General features: G+C 42.5%; 1 long non-coding RNA gene across 1 annotated transcript in view; it reads left to right on the top strand.

Annotated features, from left to right (window-relative positions):
* The window catches only part of LOC148658538 (uncharacterized), a 136619-nt gene that overhangs the window by 18006 nt on the left and 100866 nt on the right, over nt 1-17747 (top strand). The window lies entirely within an intron of this gene.

The raw sequence follows: 17747 nt of genomic DNA on the forward strand, positions 1-17747 counted from the left end.
TTATAACCAGAGCCACAAGAGAAGAAGTTCCTTCACAAGTGAAACAATGGAGCCCACATTCTGAAGATGAGCTTTCTTTCTTGTGCCAGTATCTGCCCTGCCCAAAACGTGGGCTGAAATAGAAAACTTTTTTCTCCAGCGCGGTAAGCAAACCGTCAATGTGCAGTAGGACTGGGATGCGCCTTGTTTTTTTTTTCCAACCGCACTATTTCAGCTGCGTTTTGGCTCCTGGCTATCTACGACAGCAGTTTCCTTGTGAGCCTCTTCATCAAGAGCCTGTGGATTCGGTATTGACAACGGCGGATGACTCGCGTTCGATTTTTCAGTGTTGTTCTTCCTCCAGGCAGTCTTGGCACAAGACAGCGCATTGTCTCCACCTGGGCACCAAGGCTCTTGCGGGCTACTTCATAAGCTCATGGCGCGCCAGCCTTCGCAATCATTCACAGCAATTGATACATCTTTACCCACTGGGCTTGTAAAGTATGTCTGGGTCTTCAATCATTGACATGAAATGTCATTTCTAACCCGACAAGCGCTCAGATATCCTGAGTATAAAGTGGTCCATTCTTTTGCTGTCACATCAAACCCAGGTGTACAAATAGTGATCTAAAATATCAAACCTTGTCCTTAGAGCTCCTGAATTTCTGTGACCCAGAGAACAACTGCCCAGTCTGAGTCAATTCCGACCAGTATGCAGCCAAAAAAGACAATCTTTTTCAATTAACTGGTAAAGCAACAAATAAACGACTTAAAAAGCAGCTCATTTTAATATTCTCAATCACAGAGTTCTAGGTGAAGCACAGTATTTCAGTGTTATCTAACACTGCTTTTATTAACAAGCAGGTTAATAAAAATACAGTGATTAATAGGTCAGTTCAGTATAGTATTTATGTCATCGTGTATCTGGTTACGTCACGTTAACTCAGTCTACTTCTGCTTCTTGGGATGTTTTTGGATACCAAAAAATTTGAACGCTTCTACTTTCATATTTTTTTTCTGTTTAATAATAATAATAATTTCTTACACTTATATAGCGCTTTTCTGGACACTCCACTCAAAGCGCTTTACAGGTAATGTGGACTCCCCTCCACCACCACCGATGTGCAGCATCTACCTGGATGATGCAACAGCAGCCATAGTGTGCCAGAACACTTACCACACACCCACTATCAGTGTCAGTATCAGGGAGGAGAGCAGATTAATAAAGCCAATTCATAGAGGGGGATTATTAGGAGGCCATGATTGGTAAGGGCCAATGGGAAATTTGGTCAGGACCTACTCTTTTCAAGAAACACCCTGGGATTTTTAATGACCACAGAGAGTCAGGACCTCGGTGTTACATTTCATCCGAAGGACGGGACCTGTTTACAGTATAGTGTCCCCATCACTATACTGGGGCATTAGGACCCACACAGACCGCAGGGTGAACGCCCCCTGCTGGTCCCACTAACACCTCTTCCCATCCAGGTACTGACCAGGCTCACACCTGCTTAGCTTCAGTGGGTTGCCAGTTGTGAGTTGCAGGGTGATATGGCTGCTGGCTGTTTGTCATTCCACTGTCAAATGTCTATGTTAATTTAGCTCGTTTAAAAAACGCTAGACTGCTCCTGTAGACGGTACGCTGTGGGCTCGGATGGACCGCTGGTGCGTGACCGTTACTGAGCAACGGCAGCGGGAACCAGAAACACTGTCTGTCGATCGCGGAACCGTCCGCTGGAGCCCCCTGCTTTACTGTCTAACTCTTGGATGCAGCCCCGGTCTGAGAGACATTGAGAATATTTTGACGAAGTGTCGAATCTTTCAGGTCTGCGTCCAAAGAAAAGACTCCAGCCTAATTACACGCATCATATTCTCAACAGAGACCGGGTCTGAACACAAGGCTATCGCCCCTGAAGTACAACGGACATGGGTCTCGGTGGATTTACAAGGGATGGCCACTAGATGGCGCTGTATTATAAAGAATAACAGAAGATATAAGTTTTGATTTGTCCTACCCCGGGAAAAACCATTTTGGTAATTGTGACACGCTGAAAACTGTTATAACTATGAAAAAAGTGCTCTGGGATTTTATTTTTGAGGAATGTTTGAAGAAAACATTGTTTATGCTTTTAAAGGACGATTTACTCGTTTTAACACAGTTTTATGTCTTGTATTTTTAAAGATTCCCTGTTTCTAATTGTTTCAAATTCAGATTCAAAAGGCTTTATCGAAATGAACGATGAGTTCAGTATTGCTCTAGTATATTCAGATAATTGCCTGTGATCTGCCTCCACACATTAATTTTAGCACTATCCTTTAGTTTATTTTTCAGTAACAAGGTGAGAAGCTCAAACTATAATTATTGATAATGTACATATGAAGATAGGAAACCAAACTCGGTGTTTGTGTTTTCTGGTGTGAAGGGCTCAGGTTGGCTTGCTGAGGGCTTTGGAAAAGTGGAGGAAATTTTAATCTAAATTTCTTAAAATTTCAGAAAGCTTTGAGTTCGGGTCACTGTGCATCACAGTGCACTTCTGAACCTTCCCACAAGGGGAACTCTTGAGCTTGTTTCTCTAAAAAAAATAGTATGGCAGGTTGCGCTTAGGAATTTAGGTTAGCAGATCCTGCCAGCCTCTGTGCTGTTCTGCCCTGCTGCTGTCTCACTGAACTGCAAACTCACAGCAGAGCTGTACAAGGAGCTGTACACCCCAGCACTCCGAATCAGTTGCCATTCCTGCATCTACAAGGTTCTTCCTTGTACTTGTAATGCACTGTATTTTTCACAATGTAACATTTTGATGCTGCCAGGGATTAAGGTACCAGTATTATAAATACTGCATAAATATATCAGCTGCCATATTACCTCAAAACAGACAACCCACTGAAGCTCAGCCGGTGTGATCCAGGTCAGTACCTGGATGGGATGTAGGTTGTTGCTGGAACAGGTGTTAGTGGGACCAGTAGGGGGCGCTCGCCCTGTGGTCTGTGTGGGTCCTAGTGCTCCAGTATAGTGATGGGGACACTATACTGTAAAAAGGCGCTGTCCTTTGGATGAGATGTAGAACCAAGGTCCTGAGTCTCCATGGTCATTAAAAATCCCAGGATGTTTTTTGGAAAGAATAGGGGTGTTACCCCAGTGTCCTGGCCAAATTTCCCCACACCCTTTACCAATCATGGCCTCCTATTAATCCCCATCTATGAATTGGCTTCATCACTGCTCTCTTCCCCATTAATAGCTGGTTTGTGGTGAGTTACCGGTCACTATGGCTGCTGTCACATCATCCAGGTGGGGCTGCACATTGGTGGTGGAGGGGATCCCCATTGCCTGTAAAGCACTTTGAGTGGAGTGTCCAGAAAAGAGCTATATAAGTGTAAGCAACTATTATTATTATTATTATTATTGTTGTTGTTGTTGTTGTTGTTGTTGTTGTGTTCACTGGTTTCCTCTGGGTGCTCCAGTTTCCTCCCACAACCCAGAGACACACATGGTAGGTTAATTGGCTTTTGGGATAATTGGTCCCGATGTGAGTGTGTGTCTGTGTGTCTACCTTCTGACTGACTGGTGTCCTTTCCAGGGTGTATCCTGCTGTGTGCCTGTTGCTTGCCAGGATACGCTCTGGCTCCCCTGCGACCCTGAATTAGATAAAGCAGTTAGAAAATGGATGGATGGATATCAACTGCAGACTCAAGCCGAAAGAAATAGAACAGAATGTGAAATGCTGAAATAAAACAAACTGAGTTGACTTAATAATTTCCTTTCGTATCAGTAATACCAATCATCTTAATCATCATTACTCTGTGCATCATCTGCCAGGATGACAGCTAAGGAAGAGATAAACAGGGGCATGAGCCAGCTACCCCTTCACCTTTTTCCACAGCACAAAACTCTGGTACTTTCCTCTCACATTCTGACAGAGCTGAGTCACACAGCCGCTTCCTCGCTCCACTGTCTCCACTGTGGAGCACTCTGTCCTCTGCAGAAGAAAAGGTTACATTTTAACCCCAAAATCTAAAAAGCAAAGACCTTGTGCCTATTCCCTGTCAGTCTGCAATTTAGTGCACTCTGTAACGTTATTGCAGGAGTCACCTATTATCACTGTGTTCGTTTTTTAGGAGCAGCTTGCTAGCACTCAAAAAATGTTAGACAATATCTTATAAAGCCTAGCTTGGCACCTATTGCCTGTTGGCACTAATTACGAACTAACGCATGCCCTATGTGTGAGCATCTTACACTTACATTTGATAGAAGCATTACTACCTTGTAGCCTGTGGATCTTGTCAGATCTCAAAAGTGAAGCAACACTGGGTCTGGTCAGCAATGGGATGGGAAGCTATCCCAGGGAGCAATGGATAGTACACCAGTCCATGGCAGGGCAGATACACACCAACCACAGACATACACACACTGACAGCAGGGCCAATTTTCCCAGAAGCCAATTAATCTACCAGTGTGTCTTAGGATTGTGGGAGGAAACGGGAGCAGGATGGGAGACCTTCTGGGAAAATCAGATTGTGGCTGTAAGTGGCATTGGTGGACCAGTAGGGGGCACTCTTTTGCCTAGACCAGAATTTCCAAACCAATGCCACAGTATGGTGAATGTGGACATGGTACTGTAGGAGGTGTGGTCCTTTGGATGAGGAATTATACCAAGATCCTGACCACTTCATCAAATAAATGGCTCATCATCAACTGTTGATAAGAGTAGAGGTGTAGTCCTGGTTAAGTTTGAAATTGGGCTTGCAAACCTAAATTTTCCCCTTAATTCAATTGGTGAAACAAGAAATAATTTAAAGACCACCTTTTCTCTTTTTGTGCCTCAATTCAAGATATGTTTGCGGACACATCATTTTTGATGATCAGAACTGTCTAAATGTACAGTATGAGGTGGTTTATTTTTTTTGACAGGGTCCGTGCACTGTTCTCTGCACACATGTATGAAATAAAGATTTTTTTTTTCTTGTGCCAAAGATCTGTAATATTTCTTAAACCTAGTGCCACTGTGGTGTCTGCCCCTGCCCTTTTCACTCTGAGCATTCAGAAGCTCATTTGACCCACAAAGTGGGAAAAAAAGGGAAAAAAGTCCAATGCAAATACAAAATTATCCAGTCTTTTATTTGCTATTGACACAATCATTTTGCACAGAAGTTCATTAGTGATAGTGTTCCAGTCCCATAGTGATTATTCCCAGAGTGCCAAGGACAGGCGTATTGATTTTTATTTGAATGTATTTCAGCACTGTTCGGGATTTATACACTCACACTGTGTTGTGATTTGGGTCTATTTTAGATTTCATTTAACTCTTGAAATGTCTAATAAAGAAGAGCTAGATTCCCCTTAAATTTCTCTACTCTGGCAAGTGTTCTCCCATAATCTAGAAACATATTTAAGTTCAGGAAAAAGAGATGACTAACCTGGCAATAACTGTTGTCAGAACTGAATCTTGTAGAAGTATTGATCTGTACTTTCATGTTTTTTTAGTTTCTTGGTAACTGTGTCCCTCCTGGAAAATGACAGACATCATCAATGCCTTAAGCTTCCTCATTGACCGAAGCTTTATTAGTTAGCTTTTTTGTCTGTTTGAAGAAAATGCGTATTTCATGTTTAAAGAACAAAGAACCTTTTATGTATCTTGCAGTTCCAGATCTGTGAACTTACCTAAGCCACTATGGAGCCTGAATCTGTAGATCAGTTTGAGAAGGTCTTCAGAAGTCTAAAGTTAAAATGGACTGAGCCAGTTTATTCAGACAGCTGTTGGAACAGCGTTACTCAACCAACAAAATCCTTATGAATGAACTAGTTGAACGATGACTCATACATTCAACAGCATGGTTGGGAACTTTGAGGAGGCAAGAAACCAGAATGGTAAGAGTATGTGTGCACTAGGTCTGCATTTAAGACAAAATAATTAAACAGGAAATTAATTTTCTGTTCTTATGCATCATCCGACAATTAGGTAGCATGTTGCTTTTTATTTTATTCTCATGTTTTTTTTTTAAATAAACACTGGCTGCTATTTGTTGAATGAAAACTGTGACCTGCTTCCTTAGATCAGTGAGTCAGTCGGAACTCATGTGCTGTGAATCAGCCTTGAAAAATTGTAGGCCTGCCCCCACACCTAAAAGCCCCTCCGTACCTCTCCCACCCCCACTCTCCTCCGCCCCTGGCCTCTCCACACCTCTCCCCTCATCCCTCTGCCTGAGAACTTGGCTGCTCGCTGCCCCCAGCCTCCTCTCCCCCTTGTTGTCCTCGGTCTTACTCTCACTCAGTCAGGCTTCTGGCTTGGCTGTCGTCTGACTCACTTCCAGATACACTCGGGACAGCTACTAGTAGCACACGCAAAAGGGGAAACCCAGAATCATTCAGGAATAAGATGTTTTCAACCCCAACTGTTTGTTGGCTTGGCTAGAAAATACATTCTGTGGTTTACATAGCGTCCCGCCCTCCCTCCCCCCTTACCATCCCATCAAAACAGCGAAGAGAAAATAGAACCAAATGCATGTGTGTGTTGGAAGGAGAGGAGGGTCAAGTTCTTGGGTTTCGACATTTTCGTTTTGTAATTTTGTCAAGAGAAAAACACAGACAGCAGTGGTCTCGGGTTTTATTTTTTTTGGTGAAGTGGGTGGAGACCACCTTGGAGTTTAGCAGCATTCCCACAGACCGGGGCTGCTGCAAAGCGACATATCAACCGAAACCCCAGCCCATTAAAGGCTAGGATGACTACATGTACACCAGATCAAAAGAGGAAAAGGGGTTAGGATGGGGTCCCAAGTTGCAGAAAACAGTGTGCTGGGGGGGGGGGGGGGGGGGGAGGATGGGCTTAAAACTGATTACTTCCAGCTTCAGACACCCATAATAAACATTATGTCTATTGAAAGGCAATCCACGTTTGTGTCCCCAGCCACACAGAGATACCCAGGGAGTCTACTTTGAGGGGCAATGTATCCCCCATGTAGTTCTACCACCTTGCAACCAGGTCTTATCAGGCCTCAGAAGCCTAGGGGTACCTGGATAGGAGACCTCAAAGCACAATCAGGTTGCTGCCCAAGGTTGCTTGCCCCATGGCACTTTTGTAAAGAATATGGCTCTTCAGCACCCTGGGCTTGCACAATCTGGCTTTCCTATAGATCTCCTTAATTCAGCTCCTAAAGCCATTCCTAACTCCTCCACCAGGGGCTGCTGGTGCAGAATGCCTGCCACACATCTCCCAGGGGATGAGGTGCGTTACATTCCATGTGAAGTGCTTTACAATCATTTGGATGAAAAGCACTTTACAAAAGCCATCAATTAAACGTGATCTATTTTGAGTGTACAGAAGAGTTTCCTGACGTTTAGGGATTCACTGTTGAATTTGCCAGTCTGCTAGCACTGTGCTGTTGATTTCACCCAAGCCAGCTGGTACACAGAGAATGCAAATTTAGACAACACTTCCTAACTGTCAGGAATTCAGCAGTTCCAGGTGTTCAGGGTGTTTCTTTTCGCCCCAGTGGGATTCACAGTTCAGCTCCTAGAGAAGCTGGGTTTTGTTTTAACTGAGCTTGTCATCATGCTGTCCCCTGAGCACTTGGAGTTTTGACTATACTGTTGAGCAGTGTTTAGTTCCCACATGGAAACTGAATTTGAATTAGATGCTCCTACAGAAAGTACATGTGTGAGTGGCTGAGGTCTCCCCACAGCAGTTCCTGGATTCTGGGTAAGACACGTGGAAAGTAGATTCATACCGTGTGGATTTCATCATTGAGCAACCTTTTCTGGCTAGTTTAATCAGTTCAAAGAAAGAAACAGCAGGCAGTGATATGGCTTCCAAGGTGCAGGTTGGTCAGGGGTTCGAGTCACGTCAACAGCCAGAAACCAGATGAGAACCAGAAGGCATAGGACTCTCTAATCTAATCCTTCATGTGAAAAAATGTCTGTTCCTTAACGGTCCTCAACTTCATTGTCCCTTTTCTTGTGCCACAGAAGGAGTCCGTGGTGTTAACTAAACACCTATCAGGAGACGTTTAATTGTACAGATAATAATAATAATAATAATTGCTTACACTTATATAGCGCTTTTTCTGGACACTCCACTCAAAGCGCTTTACAGGTAATGGGGACTCCCCTCCACCACCACCAATGTGCAGCATCCACCTGGATGATGCGACGGCAGCCATAGTGCGCCAGAACGCTCACCACACATCAGCTATCAGTGGGGAGGAGAGCAGAGTAATGAAGCCAATTCACAGAGGGGGATTGTTAGGAGGCCATGATTGATAACAGCCGATGGGGAAATTTGGCCAGGATGCCGGGGTTACACCCCTACTCTTTTCGAGAAACACCCTGGGATTTTTAATGACCACAGAGAGTCAGGACCTCGGTTTTACGTCTCATCCGAAGCAACCTTAGTTTTTCCCAGATGTAATAAGTGCATTTAAAACTAAATGTGGGGGGGCTTATCTTTGCCACAAGAGTTGTGGGAGAATGGAACAAGCTACCCTGCCATGTTGTGGAAGCCGATACCCTGGCTTCTTTCAAGAAATGACTGGATGAAATCTTTGGATTAAATAGCTGCTAATTAACAAATCAGATAGAAAAGCCTAATGTCCTCTTCACATTTGGAACCTTCGTTTGTATTTTCTTATGTTCTGAAATGACTTCCGTTGGCATAATGGGTACAATCCCTTTAGTAAACAGGGAGCATACATGCCTACTCATCAGAATCAACCATTTGTTGCCTCCATAAGCTCACAGAGAGATGGGAGAGTTAGCTCTGACTGGGGCAGCAGCACTGCATCACACTGATGTTGCTGCAAGCTTGTAGGCTGTTATGATTTTGGCCTTCTGCGTTTCTGACAGTTACAACAGGGTGTTCAGTTTATGTTTCCACTGGCTGCAAATGCAAAGAGAATTCTCAAAGAAATCTAGTCTGTCCTACAAGCAATGTGCTTTTAGTGATACAGCCTTTACTAGTTAAATAAAATGTTAAAGCTTAGACGCCTAGTATCTTTACACAACACAGGCACCCAGAATTCCATCCCCAGTTGTACATCATTGATTCCTGGTCACTGCTGGTTAGCTACATGTCTCAGGCATGGGTCATGATATCAGTGATATCTGTGCCACACGGTTTAACCTGCACTCCAAGTGAACACCATGACAACAAATCTCAGGCAACTAAAAAGGAAACTATTGAACAAGCAGCTTATTCAGTCTCAACTGATGTCCTACATAGCACATCTCTGAATCTGGTCATATACTTGCAGAATGCAGCAGAAAGCAAAAAGAAGACATACTGAACATTTTGAGATATTATCTAAATATAAATATTTAAATTTAATTCTATGGCACAGAAAGTAAACTAAATATCACACTGTATTTTGCACTATATCATCTTTGTTATTTAGGGGCACCTACTCCCTGCTCTGACAACCAATGGGCTGAGCCTTTATCTAAAGCATTCAATGTTAAAACCTATGGAAAAGAACTGTGTGGCAGCATACTGACGACACATACAATTGCTTGGTGCCCTTTTGGACCTATTCTCTGCGGTTTTGCCCTGATTGCATGGTTTTCACTGTGCTTTCCATGGTAATGTCTTGAAAAACCACTGGAAAGCCCAATGAGAGAAGAAAACTAGTGTCAAATGCAAAACAACCATGGTAAACATTGCACCCAGCATTCTTAGGGACACTGCAGGAAAAAGAAATGGAATTGATAGTGGGGTGACTACAATCCTAAAGCTTTCCACCAAAATGGAAACTGCCCTGTGGTAGAGGGTTCTGGTTCTGCAATTTATGCCAGAATTTGGAGAGGGTTTCTTTTGTGGGAAGGAAATCAGAACCTCACCCTAAAGGGATTAAACAGTTGGACCAAGAGCACAGCAAGGACACCATAAGAGAAAAAAGTAAAAACGCGCCTTTGTCCCAGCTCCTTTGTCCGCCCAGCCCCTGCCTCGCCACGGACACCACCCTGGTGTCCTGTCCCCCAGATGGACAGCACATTCCTCTCTAGAATTCCCTGAGCTGACCAGAACTTGGCTGGGGTGCAGAGACAAAAATATGGGAAAAATGTGGTATTGTGTTACCGAGGGGGGGCTGGGGTGGTGGCAGCGAGGGAGGGCGAGACCGACAGAGAGAGAGGAAGGAAGTGAGTGGAGTATGTGAGAGAAAGGAGGTTGCGTGCCAGGCCTGCACATGCTGAGCAGAACATTGGATTCATTGAGAAAAGCGCGCCCTGCTCCATTCATCACAGTCCAACTCCGCTGGCTCAGTCAAGCTACAGTTTGACAGGGTTTGACACACTGGGCACCCTCCACTCAGGCAAACATGCCCCAAACTGGGTGATTCGCTCTCTGTTTGTCCCCTCTTTACTAGACTGTAGTATAGACAAGGCCTTTCGTTCACCTTTGGCTTTATCTGTCACCTCTACCTGTTCCGCAGAGCTACAACCAAAATATTAAACCACCTCTATTACATTATTGAAGCCATTTCAAATTGATACTCTGATTGTTTTGCCAGGAACACTCTGCAAACAAGACAGAATGCTGAGAGGTAGACTTAACTGTGAGGCATAAGACTTATCTCATTAAGCCAGGAAAAAAACAATAATCAAAACTCCATGTGGATATGCATGTTTGGGAGATTATTTAGACGCACTGTAAGTGTAAGAAAATGTTGCTTTGCCAAGTACTGAACTTATCCCTGTGCATATCGCTGAGCAGAAGCAAGGTTCATTGAGCCAAGCAATTTCTTAGAATTGCTTCTGAATTTCATTTCAGCCAAAGCAACCTCCACGGAAGACAAATAAATTTGGTGAAGAAAGCTACCTGTTTGTGTCAAACTGCCCCAGTTAGGCCACATACTGCTAAGCCCTTCTCTCCGTGATTTGGTAAGTGCTCTGGATTCCTTGTGTTACCTTGGCAATTGTGTGGACTAGCTGTTTACTTAGAGACTGCATTATTTTACTAAGGCTTTATTGAACTATTTACTATGTCTTTGTTGTTGCATCCAACCCTGCATGCCATTCTAATGATCTTTTCCAACACAACACAAACTCTGTGCAAAACAGAAACGAGACGGGGAAGTCTTCTAGTGTGTGCACCGCATCTCACTGATGGGCTTGAGAGCAGTGTGCAAAGCTCTTTGTCTTCCGCCTCCTTTCAGCTGCTTTTCTGTTTTCAGGTTATAAGCAGGGTAAGAAAGGACAAGAATATTGCAAATCTGTAAAAAATGAGAAAAAGAATAATACAGAATTATAGCTATAAAGTACAGTTCTGATTACCTGTTGTGCATTTAATTTTAATTTAATTAAAATTTGGATGTTATTACCCATAGAAAACTGAGCTGATGCATCACTTCTTGCTGTTCATTTGTAACTTTTCCATCTACAATACATCAACATCCCAGATTTTCCTTTCTACAGACTGCCATTTAACCAATTAGCCTAACTACCAACTTTCCTTGAATTGTTCTTTGTTGTTGTTGTTGTTGTTGTTTTAAGTTATAAAATAAGATGGTGTTCGTATTTGTTGTTTTGTTCAACAGGACTAGGAAACTGCTGAAACCACATTGACCTGGATTGACACAGAAGGTTTTGACCACACTTCCTGCACAAACAAGTCTCTGGAAGGTGGTGATGAGAGTTAGAGGAGGACAGACTGAGGTGCTGACCAGTCGGAGTCTGGGCACTCTTCTGCCATTAGAACTGGACAGACTGTGGTGTTGACCAGTTGGAGTCTGGGCACTCTTCTGCCATTAGAACTGGACAGACTGTGGTGTTGACCAGTTGGAGTCTGGGCACTCTTCTGACATTAGAACTGGACAGACTGTGGTGTTGACCAGTTGGAGTCTGGGCACTCTTCTGACATTAGAACTGGACAGACTGTGGTGTTGACCAGTTGGAGTCTGGGCACTCTTCTGCCATTAGAACTGGACAGACTGTGGTGTTGACCAGTTGGAGTTTGGGCACTCTTCTGCCATTAGAACTGGACAGACTGTGGTGTTGACCAGTTGGAGTCTGGGCCCTCTTCTGCCATTAGAACTGGACAGACTGTGGTGTTGACCAGTTGGAGTCTGGGCACTCTTCTGCCATTAGAACTGGACAGACTGTGGTGTTGACCAGTCAGAATCAGGACACTCTGGGATATTCAATGATGTGATTTACTCAACATCACATTTTAGGTCATTATCTAATCACAATGAGCCACTCTGCAAAAATAAATCATTTCCATTTAAAAGGTGATCCTTTGCACCGAGAAAGCTTGCTGTTTATTGCAGTCATTCATCTGTCAGAGGGTGATCATTTCAAAGGACTTATAATTTGCTGAGAATAGGCATCCATAAATGTACACACACTACCGCACTTTGAATGCAGGTAAGTTGCATTACAGAGTTGTTTTATTTATACATCTAGAAATGATACTCAATTAGATGGATGGGAGCCCAGTTTTAGGTCACTCAACTGGTGATGTATTTGGAACTCTGGCTGGGATGAGGAGAGAGATGAAACTCTCCTAAGACATTACCAGATTCCTCAAATGTATTCCTAAACAGACTGATTGAGATTAACTAACCGACCAAGGGCATCACAATTCAGACTATTCCAGGACCACCTGTACAGTACTTGATTTTACAGTGTGTACATGTACAGATGGCATCCAGAGTGCCAACGGAAGACTCAAAACAGTCTGTAAAAAACAATTCTTGTCATGTTGCTAACTAGATCACGGTCAGAGGCAGCAGACAGGGTTAAGTCTGATGCGCAGCAGGGTGACTCAGAAAATGGAAAGCAATGCAAAAGTGCTCACTGTGAACATGTGGAATTGGGGTTCTCTGTTCACAGTTGTTATGATGAGATATCCTCTTTGCTCAGTGACAGTCACTGGCATTAGAAACAACTGACTTAATTCTGCAAAACATTACTGAGCTCTCTAAACAGACAAACTGTGGCCATTCTATTGCCATCACAAATGCCCAAGCCCTCCAGATGATTGCAATATTGATTTAGCCAATCTGGCACCATAGATCATGAGTCTTGTCTCTCCTATTGAGAGATCTCTGATTGCCTGATCACAGGTGAGTAATCTGTGACTATTCTGAACTTTTCCAGGCTATTTCTGTCTAATAACTGCACATTTTCCAGTTGACAAATGCCTTGTTTCCACACTTGACTTGTGCAATACTAAAATGTAGAGTACCAACAAAGGAGATTTCAATCACCACTGTACACACAACCCCTCTACAGCAACTCAGCTGCTTAGAGGGACAGTGTGCAATAATTATATTTGTCAGTGTCCACATTCATCTTCATAAACCATTTCTTCATTCAGTTTAGATACCTTTCTTGGTTTTCTCAATCGAATTGACCCAGATTTGATTTCGGAAGAAATGGCTTCTTCTGGGAAGTTTCTAAATAACTTCTGTGCCAGTGTGGATAAGTGTGTAGGTCTTTGGACATAGAGTCAGGGGTTCAAATACCAGGTGTGGATACTGTTGACGTATCCTGAGCTGCCCCAGCAATTCCAGCTGTATAAACTGCTCCAAACATTTGTTTATATAACAAAACTAGTTAATGGTAACCTCTGTAACTTGCTTTAGATAAAAGATCAGACAAATAAACAAACCACTCTGATAACAACAATAAATGATACAGCGCTTCTGAGCATCATATTAAATAAAATGTTGCAAGGAACAATAGATTCCTTGCGTAGGTTTCCGGTCAGAAACATCCAACACAGTGTTAGTACAAAGATAGAAAAAGGAGAGCTTGCTGCATATAACATCCTCTGCTTTTCCTAACCCCCAATAGGTGTAAAGAGCCATTGTTTCCTACTGTGTTTCTGCCAAGCTGCTTCCTGAGTTGAAAAGTTCACACACCCCCCTCCAGACAATACAAGAGGTGTGATATTCGTCCAGATATTTACATTCAACAGCATTTTAATTTTCTGACCTGTCAGAAATCCATCAATCTTCTCTCCCCTTGAGTTCCTTAATGCTGGCAATGCTCTGTATTTGTTCTCGTGTCCAGACATCCATCCATTTTTAACCGCCTCTTCCACTGCAGGGTCAATGGGGAGTCAAAGCCTACCTCAGCAAGTAACAGGCTCAAAGCTGGGTATACCCTGGACAAGACGCCAGTCCACTGCTGGGCAGACAGACACTCACACATTCACACCAAGGCCAATTTTCCTAGAAGCCAATTAACCATCAAGTATGTCTTTGGACTGTGGGAGGAAACTGGAGCACCCAGAAGAAACCCATTAGGCATGGGAGAACATGCAAACTCCACACACATAGTACCCCAGGTTTGGAATTGAACCCACGGTCCCAGCACAATGGGGCAGCAATGATATCCTCTGCACCACTGTGCCACCTGTTCTGGTGTCTTTTACTTTAAAAAAACTGAAGAATCTTTCTTAGCTCAAGCAGCCAAGGACCTAAAAAGGATCCTGAGATTATCAGAAGTTTTAGACAAGAGCTCAATGTCAAATGAGCAATGGCTGAAAACTTTATTCAGAATGCTGCTTCCAGACCTGTGCGTAATACCATATTCCTGTTCAGTGATTGAAGTGTGAAGCCTCCATCCCCCTAACAGCTTTAAAAATAACGATATTTTGTTTCCAGGTAATTTAAAAAGGATTTCTTAAGAGAAAATTGTGTCTGGTTATCTCTAAGTGTCCTACTTCTGAATCTTCATCCTGCATTGAGGAATGCTGTCAGCAAAGCTGGACAGCAGCATGATTGCTTTAGTCTCCTTTATTATGTAAAAGAGAAATTAGTGTTTACGTTTGTTCCCCAGAAGGCTGTTTTGGTGCTGAAATTGATGTAATCTACATTATACAGTAAAATGAAAGAGAGAAAATATTATTTTTATTATACTGGTTATGACGTGCGGCATGGTGTTGCAGTAGTTAGCATTGCTGCCTTGCAACACTGGGGTTCATATTGTGCAATATGACTTTTTTTGTACTGTTCTGTTCTGGTTTGTTCTTTGTGTGTTCTGGACTGTGAGTAACTCTTCTTAGTGCACTTCTCACTGTACTGATTGTATTGTATGTATTGTATTATTATTATTGTATCATTCGTTACACTGTGGCTGTGTTAAGCTGCTGTTGCACTGCAATTTTCCTCACGGGATCAATAAAGTATCCATCTATCTCTGGGTTCAATTCTGGACCTGGAATGCTCTCTGCATGGAGTTCATATGTTCTCCCTGTGTTCGCTGCGTTCCTCCGGGTGCTCTGGTTTCCTAACATACTGGTAGGTTAATTGTCTTCTGGGAAAACTGTACCGTGTGTTTGAGCCTGTTTTTGTGTCTGCCCTGTGATGGAAAGGTATCCTGTCCTGCCTTGCAGTCTTTTCTGGACAGGATTGGCTCTGGCTCCTCAGCTGCAGCCTTTGAAAAATGAATTGGAGGAAGGGGATAGAAAATCACTGGATATTTATTGTGCTAGTTTCTGTTTTATAGCTTTGAATCAGAAATGTGTTTATCGTTTCACTCAGAACGCACTTGTTTATGTGTGAAGGTTCTTCTCAGACAATGTGAAAGTAAACTAACATCTGCTCACAATTCAGCAGTTATCCCCCTTATTAGATTAGAGTATGTTACTTTATCCAAATAAGACATCCCTGATCTGACTGATTTGTAATTTGTAATCAAGAACTAAAATCAACTGTATATTGCTTTTGTGAGCACAACTGCTGTTCAGACTGTTAAGAAATGTGCTTATGAAAATTTAGGGATTCACTATTATCCTACCTAGGGGAGAAGGGAATTTTGTTATGGTATAGCGTACATTTTGAAAGAGCAACCACTCCCAAAACATTTTTAATTTGTATAAAAGTTTATTTACAGGGATTTGCCATTTCCATGGAAAACGTTCATGAAATAAGCAAACATTCTCTTAGGTGTAAGACAAACTAGTTCAATTAGTCTCCGAACTCTTAAACTGTCGAAGAAACAAATGTTAGAAATCCCCAAAAAGGATAAAGACAGAGGATGACAAGGATTGAATCAGTTTGTTTTGTGCCTGGTCTGTTTCCTGCATCCAAGTAAGTGTAAGAGCGAGCAAAGTAAATAACGGAAAAGTGTTTTCATAAAATGATTATTGTTTGTAAAGTATATCCAGCAGCCATATCACCCTGCAACTCACAACTGGCAACCCACTGAAGCTAAGCGGGTGTGAGCCCGGTCAGTACCTGGATGAGAGACCTCCTGGGAAAAACTAAGTTGCTGCTGGAAGAGGTGTTAGTGGGGTCGGCAGGGGGTGCTCACCCTGCAGTCCATGTGGGTCCTAATGCCCCATTATAGTGACGGGGACACTATACTGTAAACAGGTGTTGTCCTTTGGACTAGATGTAAAACTGAGGTCCTGACTCTCTGTGGTCATTAAAAATCCCAGGGCATTTCTCGAAAAGAGTAGGGGTGTAACCCCAGCGTCCTGGCCAAATTTCCCATTGACCCTTACCAAACATGGCCTCCTGATAATCCCCCTCTATGAATTGGCTACATTACTTTGCTCTCCTCCCCACTGATAGCTGATGTGTGGTGAACATTCTTGCGCACTATGGCTGCCGTCGCATCATCCAGATGGATGCTGCACGTTGGTGGTGGTGGAGGGGAGTCCCCATTACCTGTAAAGCACTTTAAGTGGAGTGTCCAGAAAAGAGCTATATAAGTGTAAGCAATTATTATTAATTAAATTATTATTACAATATGCCCACCTGTCCACTCTGAGTTTGCGTCTGAAAAACAAACCAAACTCACTGTCAGGTTTTGGGTTTGTTCTGGGCTGAAAACGCTAGTCATTTGATCTTGAGTGTGAATGCTCTGTAATCCAAAGGAACTACAGCAGCACAAAAGAACAAGAAGGCAAAGTAAAGTTCAGAACATTTCAAGACTCAAAGGTAAGACACTTACACACTTTAACACAGGTTCCAGGAGCTGAATCTCTTTAGTTTTGAAAGCACTGTACCACTCAAGGATTTGAATAAAGCATGTATCCAAACCTTGAAAGGTTCAGCTCAAAGAACTAGTTAAAACTCGCCACAATGTAGGACTGAGAACAGAAGACACAATTTTCTCAAAAGACCTTTTGCTAGAAGCAAACTGGGAAAAACAGAGCCCAGTCCTACAAAAAAGGCTGGATACAGTTCCTAATTTGATTACTAGCAAACTGGTGAACATTTGGATTGGAAAGTCTCCTGTCACGTGAATTTTCATTTAATAATATTCTTCAAAGAAGAGTGAAGTGTACGACATGGAAAAGGTGACAACTGCTAAACTGCTTTCAGAGGAATGACATTTGCTTAGGACAACAGTAAAGAGTGTGGTAAAATAACCAGATAAATAAGACAAATTTATGTGCAGGAATAATATTTACTTAATTTAATTATCAGGTCTGGAAAATTATATCACATGAAACAATAGTTGTAGTTGAGGGCATATTATTGATAACAATACTAATATGAATTGATAAATGTTACGGAAAAAGGTTAGCACACAAAATTGATAAATTAGGATAATAATAGCTGACATACTGTCTTTTTTGTGCAAAGGTGTACTGGTGTAGCACAGCAATCTCTAATTATAGAAGATGGCCTTTGCAAAACTAATTTACTGTAGATGGCTTCTAGCTAATCTTTATTTTTTACTTGACTCATATAATTTTCATAAAATAATTACGGATTACACGGTTTACAGTGCTAGCTATCGTCATTTTTTGCTTATCGTTATCGTCTGTTTTTTTTTTCATTTTTGAAGTTTAGCGAGAAATACAGTGACGAAATACTTT

The sequence above is a fragment of the Lepisosteus platostomus genome, chromosome 7 (genome assembly GCF_059453375.1).
Source record: "Lepisosteus platostomus isolate fLepPlt1 chromosome 7, fLepPlt1.hap1, whole genome shotgun sequence".
In the NCBI taxonomy this organism is placed as follows: domain Eukaryota; kingdom Metazoa; phylum Chordata; class Actinopteri; order Semionotiformes; family Lepisosteidae; genus Lepisosteus; species Lepisosteus platostomus.